We start from the raw sequence: 20,762 nt of genomic DNA on the forward strand, positions 1-20,762 counted from the left end.
AGCAGCAATATCCTTTTTGTAGCGAGGTGACCAGAACTGAACACAATATTCTAGGTGAGGTCTTACTACTGCATTGCAAAGTTTTAACATTACTTCCCTTGATTTAAATTCAACACTTCTCACAATATATCCGAGCATCTTGTTAGCCTTTTCTATAGCTTCCCCACATTGTCTAGATGAAGACATTTCCGACTCAACATAAACTCCTAGGTCTTTTTCATAGATTCCGTCTTCAATTTCAGTATCTCCCATATGATACTTATAATGCACATTTTTATTGCCTGCGTGCAGTACCTTACACTTTTCTCTAGTAATTTGCCATGTGTCTGCCCAGTTCTGAATGCTGTCTAGATCATTTTGAATGACCTTTGCTGCTGCAACAATGTTTGCCACTCCTCCTATTTAACAAGTTTGCTTACTATACCATAATCTAAATCATTAATGTAGATTAGGAATAGCAGAGGACCTAATACTGATCCCTGCGGTACACCACTGGTTACCTCGCTCCATTTTGAGGTTTCTCCTCTAATCAGTACTTTCTGTTTTCTACATGTTAACCACTCCTTAATCCATGTGTATACATTTCCTTGAATCCCTACTGCGTTCAGTTTGAGGAAATTTTCCATTTTGGATCTCATTATAGTTTCCATAAGTTTACATATAATAGAAGTCAGGCTTATTGGTCTGTAGTTACCTGGTTCGGTTTTGTCTCCCTTTTTGTGGATCGGTATTACTTTTGCTATTTTCCAGTCTGTCGGTACAACCCCTGTGTCAAGAGACTGTTGCATGATCTTGGTTAGCGGTTTGTAAATAAGTTTCATTTCTTTGAGTACTATTGGGAGGATCTCATCCGGCCCAGGGGATTTGCCTCTGTTATGCTAAAGTTATTTAAAACTGGATAGGAACAGGTCAACATGTGGGGCATGTTGTCTGTGTCCTCCTTTGTAAAAACCTGTGAAATGTAATCATTTAATATATTTGCTATTTTTTTTTCTTCGTCTATGATTTTGCCATTTGTGTCTCTTAGACATTTAACCTCCTCTTTGAATGTCCTCTTGCTGTTATAATATTGGAAAAAACATTTTGGAATTGGTTTTAGCCCACTTAGCAATATTGATTTCTATCTTTTTTTGGCCTTTCTAACTTCCTTTTTGACTTGTGTTTGCAGTTCCAAGTACTCTTTCTGTGTACTTTGTTTTTGGTCCCTTTTAAATGCTCTGTAAAGTGCCTTTTTTCGATGAATATTTTTTTAAATTGATCTATTAAACCATTTTGGCCATTTTGTTTTAGATTTAGATTTGTCTACTTTTGGGATGTAATTGTTTTGCGCCTCTAGTGCTACATTTTTTAAAAACAGCCATCCTTTTTCTGTAATTGTTTTCTCTATTTTACTCCAATCGACTTCCTGTTAGTCTCTGTGTCATACCTTCATAGTTTGCTTTTCTAAAATTGTAAACCTTAACTTTAGTCATTACTTTTTAGGTTTTAAAAATCACTTAAAATGAGACCATGTTGTGATCTGAGTTTGCCAATGGCTCTCTGACCTCTGTTTTAGTTATTCTGTCTTCATATTTGAAAAGACTAAATCAAGGCATGCCTCCCCTCTAGTTGGTGCCTTGACAAATTGCGTTAGGAAGCAGTCATTTGTCATTTCCACCATTTCAATTTCCTCCATCGTGCTCCCCACCGGGTATGGTCAAAGTGGTTGAAACCTAGAAACCGCTCCCAATCAAAAGCCCTGCTCTCCATAATTAAAGGGTAAGGAGCTTCTGTCTTGTGGATTCTGATACAAAAAAAAAATCAGATTTTAATATTGGAGCAGCAGAACACAGAATAATTGTACGTTTTATAAAAAGCTAATAGAAAGTTAATACAAATAAAATGAATAATGTGACAATTTAAGCTACTTATTGTATTGCAACCAAACAATCCAAATACATTATTAAGCTCTGATTATGAACATATGGTCAATATGAATAAAGCAAATATATTTAGGATCATATATAGTACACCATAAACTGACTGCATCTAGTTCAGAATGCCGCTCCCAGGATCCTTAACAGATGCAAGAAACATGAACACATCACCCCCTGTCTTGCCCAGCTGCACTGGCTACCTGTAAAGTTCAGGATTACTTTCAAAACTCTCCTGCTCACCTACAATGCCCTTCATCACACAGGTCCTGAGTACCTCTTCAACCTGCTGACCCGCTATGTCCCTGTCCGCAAGCTGAGGTCCTCCGACTCTGGACTGCTTGTTATCCCCAAGCAAAAGTGCACCACACGTGGAGAACGCTCATTTAGCTTCATGGCTCCGACTCTTTGGAATTCTCTCCCAGCTTTGGTGTGTGATGCTCCCACCGCCGCTCGCTTTAAATCAACTCTCAAGGCCCACCTGTTCTCTCTTGCTTTCCATGCTCCTTAAGCCTGATCTCTGCTATTAGCTGTTGTGCTTTTGCTACTATTTCATGTATTATGCTACTATATCATGTATTATGCATTTTTCACTGTATTTAATGCATTTGAAATACAACCAAACTGTCCCCTTTTCATAATATAAATTCTATATTTAAAATATGTTACCTATAAACATCACAATATTATACATTTTGATTTATTAAACATATATTGAAATACGTGGACTTTAACATAACTTATTAGAAAATGTAAATTAATACCTAAAATTATAGACTAATCAGGATCTTTCAGCCAATCAGAGAAACACAATTCATGACGTCAACCACAGTGTGATGGAGAATATTCTCGTGCTCCATCACTAATGCCTAATCTCTACAGTAACTAATAACAAAATATGTATTTAACACAGTTTATAATAATCTAACAGATATAGGCACAGATATTCGAAAGGTTTGCGCACCTCGCAGAGGGTTATGGGCGTCGCAAATGGTCGTTATGCTCGTAATGTGCAAAATGTGCCATATTCAAAACTTTTTTTTTGTGTGCCACAATCCGTTTTGCGTTGTGCACAAATCAAATCCATAGCGCAATTTGGCGGGAGTGGCCGACAATTTGCGAGATCCTGCCATGTTCAAAACTATGTGCCAAGCACAAAAACAGTTTTGCGAGGCACAAAATAACGCTTTTAAAAAGCAAGCCTTAACTCTGCGCACATCACTCCAGCACTCACTCACCCAATCACTGAAGTGAAATGCAGCTGCTTTCCGAGGTACTCGAACAATGGAAAACTCCCAGCGATCATACAAGGTTCCGTCCACATCTTTACAATGATTATATTCAAAAGAACGATTGTGATAGCAGCATCACTAGTGTTAATACATGTTTAAGAAATAAACAGGGAAGCTGCAATCATGATCGTTCTTTCGGACCAAACTAATCACTTTCCCAAGCACGCTTTCTTGGTGCTGAAAGAATAACTCCCAAAACAGAATCACGAGTACAGCACGGTATCATAGTGCATACCGTCGGTATGTAACATAGACTGAGCCAGCAGATACTAAACAACTACCTGTATAATGTAGGAGCGCTTTACTTAATAGACACATACAGCAGTATATCAACCCTAGATTGATCAAGCAACAGTTTGCACCTCCTTACCTTGCATTCACATAGATTTCAATATCAAAGACACTGCCCGTTTTATTTAAATTGAATTGCCCCCCATGTTTGTTAAGCAAGTATATATATATATATATATATATATATATATATATATATATATATATATATATATATGAGAGAGAGAGACTATAAAAACAGGTAATTCCAGCTATTAATATCATTAATTGTTGTTGTTGCTGTTGTATGTGTGTATTTTCTTATAATAGACACCCTTATCCGGGGCGACTTGCAGTTCTTACAAAAAACACATTACAAAAATCAGATCAGTCCAGACAGGGAGCACTAGAGTTTTGATAAGCGGGATCATGGCTAATACCGAGAAAGAAAGAAAAAAAACGGATGGTACTGTAACAGAAAACAAGAAAGTAAGAAAATGTAAATTAATTAGAATAGGAAGTATTACTCATATTTGTGTGACACCTGTCAAAATTATGGAGACAGAAGTAGAGAAATCATAAACTCACTTCCCAGCAAACAGCACAGCATAGATACATCTGTTTGAATTCTGTAGAATCTGTGATGGCCCTTTAAATATTTAGCTTATTAGCCATGCTAATGTCTGTGATAATGATGAACATTAGATTCAAATGTGTGCATGTGCACAGATTTCATATGCTTAAGCACACAAATATTTGAATTGCTCCGAAGGCCAAATTTGATTGCGATAAGCGTGACAGGCTTGCGATGCGCAGAATGTTTCCTTTACATTACATTGTCGTGTACTAGTATTCCAATTCTGCGCATTGATGCGTAGCTCTTTCTGCTATATTGGTATTGAAGGTGGTTTAGCAAGGCACAAACACATTTGCGAATTGAGCAAAAAAACTGCTATTTTCCAACTTCGCGCAACAGTTTTGTGCCGTTTTGTGGAAAAGCACTAATTTTTCATGATGCACACATTTTGCGAGGGGATTGCCTGTAATGTCCATTGCTGCATGTGGATAAATGTGTTAACAAGCTGAAAATTGATTGTGGGGCATAGGCGGCACGTGAGTCTCCTTTGGGGAGGCTATTCCACACTTTTTCCCCTGCATTTATTGAACCCAACGATGTATAGTAAGACACACACACACATATATATATTTATATTTCATGGGGTGTAAGCTGGGGGGTGTAAGGACAGGGCAGAAGAAGCAGAAAGGAGCAGTTAGAAGGATAGAAAGTGGTCACTGACTGAGGGCGAAGATGCCGACACATCTCAGGGGCAAAGGACCCAGCGACCGAAAACACATGGGGGTTATGACTCAGGAAGCCGCCCCTCGAGAAGAAGTTGGTCCCGGAAGGGACGCTCAGTAGAGAGGAAAAAAACCCTTGAGGCCGATTAGGGGAAAACCTCTGGTGGCCCCGGCAGACAGGAAGCCCCCACTCCGGGCATACTAGCAATTAAAAATGAGCAGCAACTATATGAGAGGAGGATGAATGAATGTAAGACTCCACTGCAGAAGAGGACCAGCTCCCCACATTCATGATCTGGCTGTGATTGATGTTGTCCCTCACGGCAGAGGGGGCTGTGCCTATACAGAATGTTTGGGGGGGGGGGGGGGGGGGGGGGGGGTTAGAGTCGAGGAGGGAGGCCTGCTCTGGAGGCGAGGGTGAAGAGGTGGGTTGAGAACCAGTGACGAGTGATGATAGGAGCGAGAGGAATCAATGAACAGAGGGTCCGAGGGGAGGGGTCTAGGAGGGAGGCCTGCTCTGGAGGGTGGAGAGATGGGTTGAGAACCAGTGACGAGTGATGATAGGAGCGAGAGAAATCAATGAACTGAGGGTCCTGGGGGGGGTTGAGTCGAGGAGGGAGGCCTGCTCTGGAGGGTGGAGAGGTGGGTTGAGAACCAGTGACGAGTGATGATAGGAGCGAGAGGAATCAATGAACTGAGGGTACAGGGGGGGGGGGGGCAGGGTTTCTTGCTGGGGAGATACCTTGACGTTGAAAAGAAGGGGCAGATAGGGGACTCTACTTGACAGCTGAATGAACTGACAACGCTGAAATTGATCCGTCTTGGAGGTACACAACCGAATGATAAAGTAAATTAGTAACAGAAGAAACTGTGAATTCTGATCTTCTGAGGAGACCGAAGAAGGCTGAGATGCAGATGATCTCCATAGGTAGATCCTTGTATGAGGAGAAGTGGCCTTTCTGAAGAGTAGAATGAGCAAATGGAGAATGCAGAAGGTGAGGCAGAAGGGAAAGCTCTTAAGAATCCCACGGAGGGTCAGGCAAACTGCTGGTATGGAGAGAATGGGGGGAGATGGAGAGAATCCCTAGCATGGACGAGGATGGAAGGAATAGGATGAATCCGATTCTGGGCACAGAAGGTTGAGAACACTGACCAAGCTGTAGAATATGAAGCACTCGAAGAAGGGGCGAGGGCTGCAGACATGAAATGCTGAGCAGATTGAAGGAGGTTACTGAGAGTAGGATTCAGTCAAATAGCAGCTGGTGAAGCTGGGGAGTCTGGAGGGGGGTTGAGAAGCAGACGGGACCAACTGACGGAACTTGGATACCGAAAGTAGAGGCAGAAGGGGAACATAAGAAGATAAGAAAGTTTACAAACGAGAGGAGGCCATTCAGCCCATCTTGCTCGTTTGGTTGTTAGTAGCTTAATGATCCCAGAATCTCATCAAGCAGCTTCTTGAAGGATCCCAGGGTGTCAGCTTCAACACCATTACTGGGGAGTTGGTTCCAGACCCTCACAATTCTCGGTGTAAAAAAGTGCCTCCTATTTTCTGTTCTGAATGCCCCTTTATCTAATCTCCATTTGTGACCCCTGGTCTTTTTTCAGGTCAAAGAAGTCCCCTGGGTTGACATTGTCTATACCTTTTAGGATTCTGAATGTTTGAATCAGATTGCCGCATATTCTTTGTTCAAGACTGAATAGATTCAATTCTTTTAGCCTGTCTGCATACGACATGCCTTTTAAACCCGGGATAATTCTGGTTGCTCTTCTTTGCACTCTTTCTAGAGCAGCAATATCCTTTTTGTAACGAGGTGACCAGAACTGAACACAATATTCTAGGTGAGGTCTTACTAATGCATTGTAGAGTTTTAACATTAGTTCCCTTGATTTAAATTCAACACTTCTCACAATATATCCGAGCATCTTGTTAACCTTTTTTATAGCTTCCCCACATTGTCTAGATGAAGACGTTTCTAAATCAACATAAACTCCTAGGTCTTTTTCATAGTTCCCTTCTTCAATTTCACTATCTCCCATATGATATTTATAATGCACATTTTTATTGCCCGCATGCAAGACTTTACACATTTCTCTATTAAATTTCATTTGCCATGTGTCTGCCCAATTCTGAATGCTGTCTAGATCATTTTGAATGACCTTTGCTGCTTCAACAGTGTTTGCCACTCCTATTTTTGTGTCATCTGCAAATTTAACAAGTTTGCTTACGATACCAGAATCTAAATCATTAATGTAGATTAGGAATAGCAGAGGACCTAATACTGATCCCTGTGGTACACCACTGGTTACCTCACTCCATTTTGAGGTTTCTCCTCTAATCAGTACTTTCTGTTTTCTACCTGTTAACCACTCCCTAATCCATGTGTATGCATTTCCTTGAATCCCTACTGCGTTCAGTTTGAGGAAATTTTCCATTTTGGATCTCATTATAGTTTCCATAAGTTTACATATAATAGAAGTCAGGCTTATTGGTCTGTAGTTACCTGGTTCGGTTTTGTCTCCCTTTTTGTGGATCGGTATTACTTTTGCTATTTTCCAGTCTGTCGGTACAACCCCTGTGTCAAGAGACTGTTGCATGATCTTGGTTAGCGGTTTGTAAATAAGTTTCATTTCTTTGAGTACTATTGGGAGGATCTCATCTGGCCCAGGGGATTTGTTTATTTTAAGAGCTCCTAGTCCCTTTAACACTTCTGCCTCTGTTATGCTAAAGTTATTTAAAATTGGATCGGAACAGGTCGACATGTGGGGCATGTTGTCCGTGTCCTCCTTTGTAAAAACCTGTGAAAAATAACACTATGTAATACAATTTTTGTTCCTGGGTAGTAAGTGTTATTTCCTAATTGCTTATGCCTCAAAAGTAAAGAAAATGGCTATTATTCCCCACAAACTTTGCTTTTGTGACCAGGACAGTGATATTTTGAAATGTACCTATTTCCAATGAGAAAACGGGCGAATTTGTTACACGGTGTAATAATTTAATATATTTGCTATTTTTTTGTCTTCATCTATGATTTTGCCATTTGTGTCTCTTAGACATTTAACCTACTCTTTGAATGTTCTCTTGCTGTTATAATATTGGAAAGATATTTTGGAATTTGTTTTAGCCCCCTTAGTGATATTGATTTCTATGTCTCGCTTGGCCTTTCTAACTTCCTTTTTGACTTGTGTTTGCAGTTCCAAGTACTCTTTCTGTGTACTTTGTTTTTGGTCCCTTTTAAAATCTCTGTAAAGTGCCTTTTTTTGATGACTATTTTTTTTTTAATCGATCTATTAAACCATTTTGGCCATTTTGTTTTAGATTTAGATTTGTCTACTTTTGGGATGTAATTGTTTTGTGCCTCTAGTACTACATTTTTAAAAAACAGCCATCCTTTTTCTGTGGATGTTTTCTCTATTTTACTCCAATCTACTTCTGTTAGTCTCCGTTTCATACCTTCATAGTTTGCTTTTCTAAAATTGTAAACCTTAGCTTTAGTCATTACTTTTGGGGTTTTAAAAAATATTTCTAATGAGACCATGTTGTGGTATGAGTTTGCCAATGGCTCTCTGACCTCTGTTTTAGTTATTCTGTCTTCATTATTTGAAAAGACTAAATCAAAGCATGCCTCCCCTCTAGTCGGTGCCTTGACAAATTGTGTTAGGAAGCAGTCATTTGTCATTTCCACCATTTTAATTTTGTCCATCGTGCCCCCCATCGGGTTTTCCCATTTTATACGGGGGAAGTTGAAATCCCCCATTAGTATGGCTTCTCCTTTTCTACACGCATTTCGAATGTCATTGTACAACAGATTATTTTGCTCAGCATCTGAATTTGGCAGTCTATAGCATGCTCCTATTATTATGCCCTTTGAATTTGTGTCCATTATTCTGACCCATATTGATTCTGCATTGTTTTCTTTGTCCTGATTTAACAGCTGGGCTTGAAGACTATTTCTTATGTAAAGCGCTACCCCTCCGTCTCTTCTGTCCTGCCTGTCTTTCCTATATAGTGTGTACCCACTAATATTATTTTTGTCTCCATCACTCTCAGACAACCAAGTTTCTGTAACACCTATCACATCGTAGTTACTTGTTAGTGCAGTTGCTTCAAGTTCTAACATTTTGTTTCTGAGACTTCTAGCATTAAGATAAATACATTTAATAGTGGTCTTACCGAGTTGTTGCCCTTGTTTTGATGTGGTCTCCCTTCTGTTTTTTTGTTTTCTCCCCCCTTCCTTTCTAGTTTAAATGCTTCTGGACCTCCTCAAGGATCCTTTCTCCGAGTAGATTGGTTCCCTTTCTGTCTAAGTGCAGTCCGTCCCACCTGTATAGATAGATCTTGTTGTAGAATGTGCTCCAATGTTCAAGAAAGGTGAAGCCTTCCTGTGTGCACCATGATTTCAGCCATGCATTTTGATTTTGTATTTCCAACTGTCCATATGGTCCTTTGCAAGGCGCCGGCAGTATCCCAGAAAATACCACAGTTTTGGTCTTTTCTTTCAATTTCCTTCCTAGCTCTCTGAATTTGTTTTGCAGGGATCTTGGCCTGTCTTTTCCAATGTTGTTTGTACCAATGTGGACGACTACTACCGGGTCGTCTCCTGTTCGTTCTAGGAGCCTGTCCACATTCTCAGTGATGTGCTTGACTGAGGCTCCTGGAAGGCAGCACACTGTTGTAGTAAGGGGGTCCAAACTGCAAACTGACTTGCTGTGTTTCTCAATATGGATTCAACAACAATCATGACCTCCCTTCTTTTTGCTGCCTGGTCAGCACTGTTTATAGGGTCCTGGATGTTGTTTCTTTCATTCTCTTGATGTTGGTTTTGGTCATCTAAATGTTGAAGTGGCTCAAATTTGTTGGATGTCTGGATTTTTGGTGGTTGTGTTTGACGAAGTTTCTTTTTTTCCCTGCTTCTGCCTATCTGAACCCAGCTGTTTCGACTCTCTTCCATCTCCCTGGTGGCTTTCAGTCTGCTAGGGGTGCAGACTTCCATGAATTGTGGGTGTGTCAGCTCCTCAAGCTCCTGTTGCTGTCTCATTTCCTCCAGCTCCTTTTCTAGCAGGCTTAATCGCTGAAGCAAGTCATGGATCGTGCGGCACTTTACACAAACTTGGATGAGCTCTGTTGGGTTTTCTCGGATTTCCCACATCATGCAGTTGTCACAGATTACTGGCTTGAAGACCATTTTTTTAAGTTTAGTTTTGCTTCTGCAACTGTCAACCTGCTTTCAAACTGCTTCTAACTGCGTTGTACTTGTCCACTTGTACTTCTCCCACGATGTCGCTTCCACACGCTGTCGCTGGGAAGCCTGGCTGCCTTTGTTTGTGTTTGTGCTGCGGGCTACGCCCCTCCCCCGTGTCCCAGAACGCAACGGGATTTGAATCAGCTGCTCCGAGTTTCAGCTTGTTATCAGAAAAATACAAGCAGCTGCATTGTACTTGTCCACTCGTACTTCTCCCACGATGTCGCTTCCACACCTGCTGGAAGCTGGAACTGAGGGTTGAGGTAGCAGCTGGAACTGAACGAACATATGTATTCGACCGCTGGGGAAGCTCAGCACCCTTTGCGCTCCATTTTCTGGAAACGAGGGCAGAGATGAGATGTCGACCATCCTATGTGTTAGTTAATACGGGATCGATCAGCGGTTTGCTACTAACATGTCTGCTTGGAATGGAAAAGGTGAACTCACATTCAGAGATTTGGGTTTTCACAACTCCAGTCATTCTCCTTGTAGTGGAACTCCTCAACTCATAATCAAGTCAGATTTCCAGTCTCATACCACGTCTCTCACCATGTATTAATGCTGTAATATTTGAGAGGATGTGTGGACATATGAATAGATTGCTGAGAAAGTCAAGCACCTTGTATTTTGATTAGATGGGGATTAGTGTTAGCCTTGATTGTGGAATTTGCTGCCACGATCTGCGTATTGGAGGAAAGCGGGAGCGGTGGAAGCTCTGGAGAAGTGCAGTTACAGATTTAAACTGTAAACTAAAGCAACTTTTGCATGCTGTGAGAGATCTGAAGAGGGAACAGAGATCTGCTGTAGTGAGGAGCGATTAACAGTAGAGGACGGGATCTACTGAACAGTGCAGAGATCTGAGGAAGTAACAATGAAGTGCTGTCAATAATGAGCAGTGACCTGCTGTAGAGAGCAGAGATCTGCTGAAGCAGTGATCTGTAATAGTGAATGGAGGACTGCCATTGGTAGAGTGCGGTGGTCTGCTGCAGAGAGCAGAGATCTGCTGTATGCGGTGGATATTGGTCTTTGAGTGTTAAGGTGATTTAGATGAAGCCGGAGATGGGGCAGAGATGAAGAATGCATAGATCTGAGGCCGCTGTAGAACCTGAGAGGATGAAGAATGCGTTGCTCTGAGGCTGCTGCAAAATCTCTTGATTTTGGTTGGGAGCAGTCTATGAGTGTATTGTCTATTGCAGGCTAGGAGGACACTTTGACTGAAATGTTGATAGTCGTAGGACATGGTTTCTGTATCTGACTGGCAGCTCATGTTGATGAAATGACAACTTTGAAGGTTGAATAAAGTGCCTTGATGAAGTTGGTCGGTTTGGAGGAGAGAAGCCAGATGAGGAAGCATGAATCTGAGAACAGGAAGAGGTCGCTGGAATGGATGCCTGATGCAGGGAAGCTAGAAGTTAATGTGACAGTAGATTCGGAGCATCTCAGAAAGTTGATAAGTGCGTGGCTTCATGACCATGGGTGGGTAGAGTTGAAATTGAAGAATGTCGGTTGATATGGGTAGACAAAAGGATGAGGCAGGAGGGGAACTCCCGAGAATCCATTAAGGTGAGAACAAACTGCAGGAATGGATAGAAGAGCTGTAGTGTCTGAGCTCGCAGCAACAGCAAACCGGCTTAAAATATCTATCTATCTATCTATCTATCTATCTATCTATCTATCTATATATATATATATATATATATATATATAGAGAGAGAGAGAGAGAGAGAACTTGTGGTATTATACTGCCATCTAGAGGTTATGATTGTAATTAAACCATTGGCTTGAGTGAAGCAGGGTAAAATATATGAGGTTATTACGATTAAAATCCTTGTCTATGCAGAACAACATTTGCGTATTCCTTTAGATTTGAATAGTAAATATTCAAAAGATGTTTTAGGACAGTTAGTCATGTATATAAATAAGTTAACACAGTATTTAGATGTCATGATTTGGCGAGTTGAACTCGTCCCCACCAGTTGTGAAAGCGCAGCAACAGGAAGCCAGAAGATTGCAGTACTGAGGCACAGAGCACGCAGTGCCTGATGAAGCTGCCTGGTCACCATGGCAACTTACCACCCCCCGCAGTCACTCAATGAGGGCGTTGCCGTGGTAACCGTGGTCTGTAAGGCGCCGGTGGAAAAGTTGCAGTACAGCACTGTCGTTGGAGCATGTTGTGACCAGTCAAATCACGAACCGCCACTGGTTGAAATGGAATTTGTAATGGGCTGGATACGTCTTTAAATTGTTGAATGTAGCTGATGGAGGTCCAGAGCAGGATCTTCTGATGGAACAGTAATTGTGCTGCTCTGTGAGAGCGGGGGAGGGGCGTCTGATTGCAGGCGAGGAGTAGAGAGATTCCGCAGACAAAGCTTCGTGGTGGATTTAAATAGAGCTAAAGTAAGGCAATCACTCAACGGGAATGTCGATGTCTTGTCGAAGGAGCTTGAAAGTTTATAGGAGGACGGCGCTGTTGAGGTGGAGACGGGATGGAGCAGGAAAGACTAACGTTGGAGCTCTTGAAGCCGAAAAGAGAAGCTGAATGAAAAGAAAGATCACCTGAGCAGGTAGGAAAATGATTGATAATATCTTGGCAGCGATGTGCAGAGAAATGACCTGCAGTGAGCGAGGCAACGAAGTTTTGATATTAGCGGTGGAGCACGAAACAACGGTGTTTGAGTGTTTGCTACAAAACGAAACACTAGACAGCAAAGGTGCAAGTGATCAGGGTTTAAATAGAAAATAGATACTAATTAACAGGAAATTAGAAGCCCCCAGCTCCACGCCCCCTGAACCACGCAAGCTAACATATACTGTATATAAAGACTTGGATTTGTTTTTATTACTCTGTTATTAGTGAGTCTGAATACTAAGTTTCATTCATTGTGTTGAGTTTGAAAAATAGTTGGACTGACAGACACAAATAAAATTCTCCTGGGCCTTCTTGAACTTGTACTGTATAATAATTTATAGCACAAAACATACCTCGAAACCACTCAGGGATGCTACATACAATGCCTATAGAAAGTCTACACCCCCTTTCAAAATTGTCACCTTTTGTTGCCTTATAGCCTGGAATTAAAATGCATTAAAATATTTTTTTTTTCATTTATCTACACATCCTACCCCACAACTTCCAAGTGAAAAAAATATTCTAGAAATTTGTAGAAAATGTAATTAAAAATAAAAACTGAAATAGCTTGGTTGGATAAGTGTCCACCCCCCTTGTAATAGCAATCCTAAATTAGCTTAGGTGTAACCAATCGCCTTCAAAATCACACACCAAGTTAAGTGGCCTCCACCTGTGTTAAATTGTAGTGATTCACATGATTTCAGGATAAATTCAGCAGTTCCTGTAGGTTCCCTCTGCTGGGTAGTGCATTTCAAAGCAAAGACTCAACCATGAGCACCAAGGCGCTTTCAAAAGAACTCCGGGACAAAGTTGTTGAAAGGTACAGATCAGGGGATGGGTATAAAAAAATATCAAAGGCCTTGAATATCCCTTGGAGCACGGTCAAGACGATTATTGAGAAGTGGAAGGTGTATGGTACCACCAAGACCCTGCCTAGATCAGGCCATCCCTCCAAACTGGATGACCAAGCAAGAAGGAGACTGATCAGAGAGGCTACCAAGAGGCCAATGGCAACTTTGCAAGAGCTACAGGCTTTTATGGCCAAGACTGGTCAAAGTGTGCATGTGACAACAATATCCCAAGCACTGAACAAATCTGGCCTGTATGGTAGGGTGACAAGAAGGAAGCCATTACTCGAAAGCCCACCTTGAATCCCGTTTGAAGTATGCAAAAAAACACTCAGGAGATTCTGTAGCCATGTGGCAAAAAGTTTTGTGGTCTGACGAAACTAAAATTGAACTTTTTGGCCTAAATGCAAAGCATTATGTATGGCGCAAATCCAACACAGCGCATCACCCAAAGAACACCATCCTTACTGTGAAGCATGGTGGTGGTAGCATCATGTTATGGGGATGTTTCTCATTGGCAGGGACTGGGGTACTTGTCAGGATAGAAGGTGAAAGGAATGGAGCAAAGTACAGAGAAGTCTTTGAGGAAAACCTGCTGCCCTCTGCAAGAAAGCTGAAACTGGGACGGGAGTTCACCTTTCAGCATGACAACGAACCAAAGCACAAAGCCAAAGCTACACTGGAGTGGCTAAGGAACAAAAAGGTAAATGTCCTTGAGTGGCCCAGTCAGAGCCCCGACCTAAATCCAATAAAAAATTTGTGACATGACTTGAAGATTGCTGTCCATCATCGCTCCCCAAGGATCTTGACAGAGCTTGAACAGTTTTGTAAAGAAGAATGGTCAAATATTGCCAAATCTAGGTGTGCAAAGTTGGTAGAGACCTATCCCAACAGACTCACAGCTGTAATTGCTGCCAAATGTGTTTCTACCAAGTATTAACTCAGGGGGGTGGAGACTTATCCAATTATGGTCTTTCAGTTTTGTATTTTTAATATATAATTTTTTTCTCAATAAAAACTTTTTTCCCCTTAACAGTGTGGAGCATGGTGTGTAGATAAGTAGAAAAAAATCCTCATTTAAATGCATGAAACTCTGAGGCACTGACACAACAAAATGTGAACAAAGTTCAAGGGAGTGTAGACTTTCTATAGGCACTGTGTATATATAATATATATATATTAGAGTCTTTTAACATATTAAATAAAAGCTAGATTCTAGATAGTGGTGGGGTATCTATTAACAGTGTTATTTTAACTACAACAACGGTCTATGGGGAGGGGAGGAGCTGAACAGTAAGATACAGACTGTCGATTACAGGGATTTTTTATACACTTTAATAGTTGCGTGATTTTGGTTTTTATATCTGTGTGGAGATTGATATTTATATGGTATTGTGATTTCTAACACTGGTTTTATATTTGGATTATGTTTGGTTTGGATTGATTTTGTAGTGTTGCATATCTCTGTGAACAAGGTTATTGCATGATGATCTACTCTCTGTGTTGTGATTTCTCCTGACCTGTTTTACAGTATATTAGAAACTGTTGTATAAAGTTTTGGTATTTGCAATATTTGAGCCCATTATGTGTTTTTATTTGCATCCTCCTACACCTCTGTACCAGCGTTTTTTGCTACACTGCTGCTTACTATTGGGAACCCGGTACAACGTCATGAGAGGGGCCCAGTCGTTACACTGGTGGCAGCGGTGGAACTTATAGTTTAGATTTTTAAAATCTGGTGCAGAGATGGAGGTTGGAGACTCTGAGGCTGAAGCTGGGAGTTCTAATACTCCTGGCGATTTTAGGGTAGCGATACCCCATCCAGTGTTTATGCCTGACACCTTTAATGGGACTGGGCGTACCTGGGCAGAGTGGGCTGAGCAGTCTGAGTTAGCAGCTGACATAAATAATTGGAATGAACAACTTAAATTAAAGTTTATGGCACTGCTAATTACAGGCCGTGCACGGGAAATCTATGAAGGGCTATCTGACGAAGCACAAGTATTTAACCCCTCAGGCTAGTGAGGAATGTTGTCGCATTGAACTACAGAGTTGTAAGCGGCGAGAGAAAGAAAGTGTTAGAGAATTTGGCAGTAGTATCAGATGTTTGATTAATAAGGCTTACCCTGGGGCAGATCTTTGAACCGAGAGATTATTGCTTGTGATCATTTAATTGCACATGTGGGTAGTGCAGAACTCCAAATACAGCTACGTAGTGCAAAGCCACAGAGCTTGGAAAAAGTTATTAATTTGGCCTCTGAATTGGAGACAATCCGGGAACTTGAAAAGTGTACTATAGCCCCCCTAGTGGTGTTAGAGTTTCCACCATGAAAACACCTGAAGTAGAAACCACCATAGAAAGAATATTGGGTGTGGTAGAAGGGTTGCAGAAAGAGGTTTTCCAACTTAAAGCAAATAGTAGAGGAGGACCACAAGAGTTTAGACCACCTTGTCAGCAGGAGAGAAGGTGGGAACTAGTGGCCTATAGACACGATATGAGGGACAGACAGTGCTGGAATTGTGGTAGCTGGAGACATTTAAACAGAAACTGCCCTGAACCAACAGAAAACTAGAGAGGGCAAGAAAAGTTGGTCATAAATTGTGCTATGAAATAGCCTGAAGTACATTGTTTTTCGTTTACTGTAGGTAATGAGATTTTTTTGGAAGGTAACATAATGGGGGTTCTTTGTCAGTTTCTGGTTGATACTGGGGCACAAGTTTCTTTCATTGAGTGACACGCTTTTTAATCTTATTTCACTGAGGGCCAAGCTGACTAGGTATGAAGGATGTGTCAAGACAGCTAATAATGGGGTGTTGGATATTTGTGGCTGGTGGAGTGTGACTTTGAACGACTTAAGTTATCCCATGAATTCATGATAGCTCGTAATGCTAATGCACCCGCCCTCCTGGGAATAGATTTTTTTGTCTAGTCATGGTGCTCAAATTAACTTGGGGACATAAGACTTGCACGCTGATGAACAGAACTTTCCATCTGGTACAAAAATACAGTGAGAATGGAGTGAGGCAGGTCTTTGTTAAGGAATATGTTACTGGGAGCTGGTGTGAAAGGGTCATAGCACCAGGACATGGAGGGGTTAGTCGAACCAGCTGAAGCATTCATAGAGAGGTATGGATTGTGTGGTGCCCGTACTATTGTTAACACTCGACTGGGACAGATGCCAGTTCGAGTAGCCAACTTAATGAATGAACCGGTTAATGAGGGGCACGATTATTGCTGAGCTTACTACTAATGTTGCTGTGGTACAGTCTAATAGTGTTGGGAGAGATGGATCTTATAATGACATGGATGAACTATTTCAAGAACTGGGACTACACGATAGGGGACTTTCTCCTGCTCAGAATGAGGTAGTTTGTAGGGAACTGCAAAAATACAGTTCAGTATTTAGTTCAGGTGTTGATGATCTGGGCAAAACCGCTCTCTGCTACTATCAAATTAATACAGGGTCTGCCCGTCCTGTTCGGCTGCCACCGCAGAGGGTGCCCAGTGCATTATCAAGAAGTGACCATTCACCTGCAGGCGATGCTGGATGACAACCCTCCCACAGTCCCTGGGCTGCCCCAGTAGTGCTGTTAAGAAAAAAAGATGGAACACTCAGATTCTGCGTGGACTACAGGAAGCTGAACGAGTTAACAGTGAAGGATGCTTACCCCCTGCCTCAAATAGATGATGCGCTGGCAGGGGCACAATGGTTTTCCATGTTGGATTTAGCCAGCGGCTACTGGCTGCTTTCTCCACAAAATATGAACTTTATGAGTTTAATGTCCTGCCATTTGGCCTGTGCATTGCGCCAAGCACATTCCAGCATTTGATGGAATTTGTATTAATGGATGTACAATGGACTAAATGTCTTGTCTATTTAGATGACATTATTGTGTTTGGTAAAACTTTTGAGGAACACCTGAGTAGGCTGGGAGAGGTTTTCCGGTGTTTGGGTCAGGCCAACTCAAAAGTAAAGCCAAACAAATGCCAGCTGTTTGCCCGCAGTGTCCAATATCTTGGACATGTTATTTCTAGAGAAGAGATTGCAGCCGACCCTAGTAAGGTGGAAACAATTAAGACCTGGCCGGCCCCGCGGACAACGACAGAGGTGAGAAGCTTTATCGGGCTAGCATATTATCATCGCTTTGTGGAAGACTTTGCTAGCAAAGCCTGTCCCCTACATCAGTTGATGAATAAAGGTGTAAAGTTTGAATGGAGTGATGAATGTCAACAAGCCTTTGAAACTTTGAAGCAAGGTCTGATTTGTTCCCCTATTCTGGCCTACCCAGAAATTAGTAAGCGGTTAATTTTGGATACAGATGCCAGCAATGTAGGTATTGGGGTGGTGCTCTCGCAAGCTGATGAGCGAGGTGAGAGAGTTGTAGCTTATGCCAGCCCTGCACTAACAAAACAAGAGCGCAACTATGCCACCACCAAGTTAGCAGTGGTAGCTTTCTGTGAACACTTCCTACTGGGGCGAGAGTTCACCTTGTGGACAGACCACAGCTCTCTCCGATGGCTTCATAACTTCAGTGAGCCGGAAGGTGGCCAAAACATTTGGCACTCTTCCAATATGAACCAATTCATCGTCCTGGCCGTCTCCACAATAATGCAGATGCATTGTCCCGGCGTCCGGTGGACATGATCGCTGCACCGGTAAATGTGATTGCTGGTTCCACGCACTCCAACCCTGCCGGTCCTGCTGGTTCCACGCACGCTAACCCTGTCGGTCCTGCTGGTTCCACGCACGCTCACCCTGCCGGTCCTGCTGGTTCCACGCACGCTCACCCTGCCGGTCCTGCTGGTTCCACGCACGCTCACCCTGCCGGTCCTGCTGGTTCCACGCACGCTCACCCTGCCGGTCCTGCTGGTTCCACGCACGCTCACCCTGCCGGTCCTGCTGGTTCCACGCACGCTCACCCTGCCGGTCCTGCTGGTTCCACGCACGCTCACCCTGCCGGTCCTGCTGGTTCCACGCACGCTCACCCTGCCGGTCCTGCTGGTTCCACGCACGCTAACCCTGCCGGTCCTGCTGGTTCCACGCACGCTCACCCTGCCGGTCCTGCTGGTTCCACGCACGCTCACCCTGCCGGTCCTGCTGGTTCCACGCACGCTCACCCTGCCGGTCCTGCTGGTTCCACGCACGCTCACCCTGCCGGTCCTGCTGGTTCCACGCACGCTCACCCTGCCGGTCCTGCTGGTTCCACGCACGCTCACCCTGCCGGTCCTGCTGGTTCCACGCACGCTCACCCTGCCGGTCCTGCTGGTTCCACGCACGCTAACCCTGCCGGTCCTGCTGGTTCCACGCACGCTTAACATGCCAGTCCTGCTGGTTCCACGCACGCTAACCCTGCCGGTCCTGCTGGTTCCACGCACGCTCACCCTGCCGGTCCTGCTGGTTCCACGCACGCTCACCCTGCCGGTCCTGCTGGTTCCACGCACGCTCACCCTGCTGGTTCCACGCACGCTCACCCTGCCGGTCCTGCTGGTTCCACGCACGCTCACCCTGCCGGTCCTGCTGGTTCCACGAACGCTCACCCTGCCGGTCCTGCTGGTTCCACGCACGCTCACCCTGCCGGTCCTGCTGGTTCCACGAACGCTCACCCTGCCGGTCCTGCTGGTTCCACGCACGCTCACCCTGCCGGTCCTGCTGGTTCCACGCACGCTCACCCTGCCGGTCCTGCTGGTTCCACGCACGCTAACCCTGCCGGTCCTGCTGGTTCCACGCACGCTCACCCTGCCGGTCCTGCTGGTTCCACGCACGCTAACCCTGCCGGTCCTGCTGGTTCCACGCACGCTCACCCTGCCGGTCCTGCTGGTTCCATGCACGCTCACCCTGCCGGTCCTGCTGGTTCCACGCACGCTCACCCTGCCGGTCCTGCTGGTTCCACGCACGCTCACCCTGCCGGTCCTGCTGGTTCCACGCACGCTCACCCTGCTGGTTCCACGCACGCTCACCCTGCCAGTCCTGCTGGTTCCACGCACGCTAACCCTGCCGGTCCTGCTGGTTCCACGCACGCTTAACATGCCAGTCCTGCTGGTTCCACGCACGCTAACCCTGCCGGTCCTGCTGGTTCCACGCACGCTCACCCTGCCGGTCCTGCTGGTTCCACGCACGCTCACCCTGCCGGTCCTGCTGGTTCCACGCACGCTCACCCTGCTGGTTCCACGCACGCTCACCCTGCCGGTCCTGCTGGTTCCACGCACGCTCACCCTGCCGGTCCTGCTGGTTCCACGAACGCTCACCCTGCCGGTCCTGCTGGTTCCACGCACGCTCACCCTGCCGGTCCTGCTGGTTCCACGCACGCTCACCCTGCCGGTCCTGCTGGTTCCACGCACGCTCACCCTGCCGGTCCTGCTGGTTCCACGCACGCTCACCCTGCCGGTCCTGCTGGTTCCACGCACGCTCACCCTGCCGGTCCTGCTGGTTCCACGCACGCTCACCCTGCCGGTCCTGCTGGTTCCACGAACGCTCACCCTGCCGGTCCTGCTGGTTCCACGCACGCTCACCCTGCCGGTCCTGCTGGTTCCACGCACGCTCACCCTGCCGGTCCTGCTGGTTCCACGCACGCTCACCCTGCCGGTCCTGCTGGTTCCACGCACGCTCACCCTGCCGGTCCTGCTGGTTCCACGCACGCTCACCCTGCCGGTCCTGCTGGTTCCACGCACGCTCACCCTGCCGGTCCTGCTGGTTCCACGCACGCTCACCCTGCCGGTCCTGCTGGTTCCACGCACGCTCACCCTGCCGGTCCTGCTGGTTCCACGCACGCTCACCCTGCCGGTCCTGCTGGTTCCACGAACGCTCACCCTGCCGGTCCTGCTGGTTCCACGCACGCTCACCCTGCCGGTCCTGCTGGTTCCACGCACGCTCACCCTGCCGGTCCTGCTGGTTCCACGCACGCTAACCCTGCCGGTCCTGCTGGTTCCACGCACGCTCACCCTGCCGGTCCTGCTGGTTCCACGCACGCTCACCCTGCCGGTCCTGCTGGTTCCACGCACGCTCACCCTGCCGGTCCTGCTGGTTCCACGAACGCTCACCCTGCCGGTCCTGCTGGTTCCACGCACGCTCACCCTGCCGGTCCTGCTGGTTCCACGCACGCTCACCCTGCCGGTCCTGCTGGTTCCACGCACGCTAACCCTGCCGGTCCTGCTGGTTCCACGCACGCTCACCCTGCCGGTCCTGCTGGTTCCACGCACGCTCACCCTGCCGGTCCTGCTGGTTCCACGCACGCTCACCCTGCCGGTCCTGCTGGTTCCACGCACGCTCACC

Source organism: Acipenser ruthenus, chromosome 1, assembly GCF_902713425.1.
Source record: "Acipenser ruthenus chromosome 1, fAciRut3.2 maternal haplotype, whole genome shotgun sequence".
NCBI classification, from domain to species: Eukaryota; Metazoa; Chordata; class Actinopteri; order Acipenseriformes; family Acipenseridae; genus Acipenser; species Acipenser ruthenus.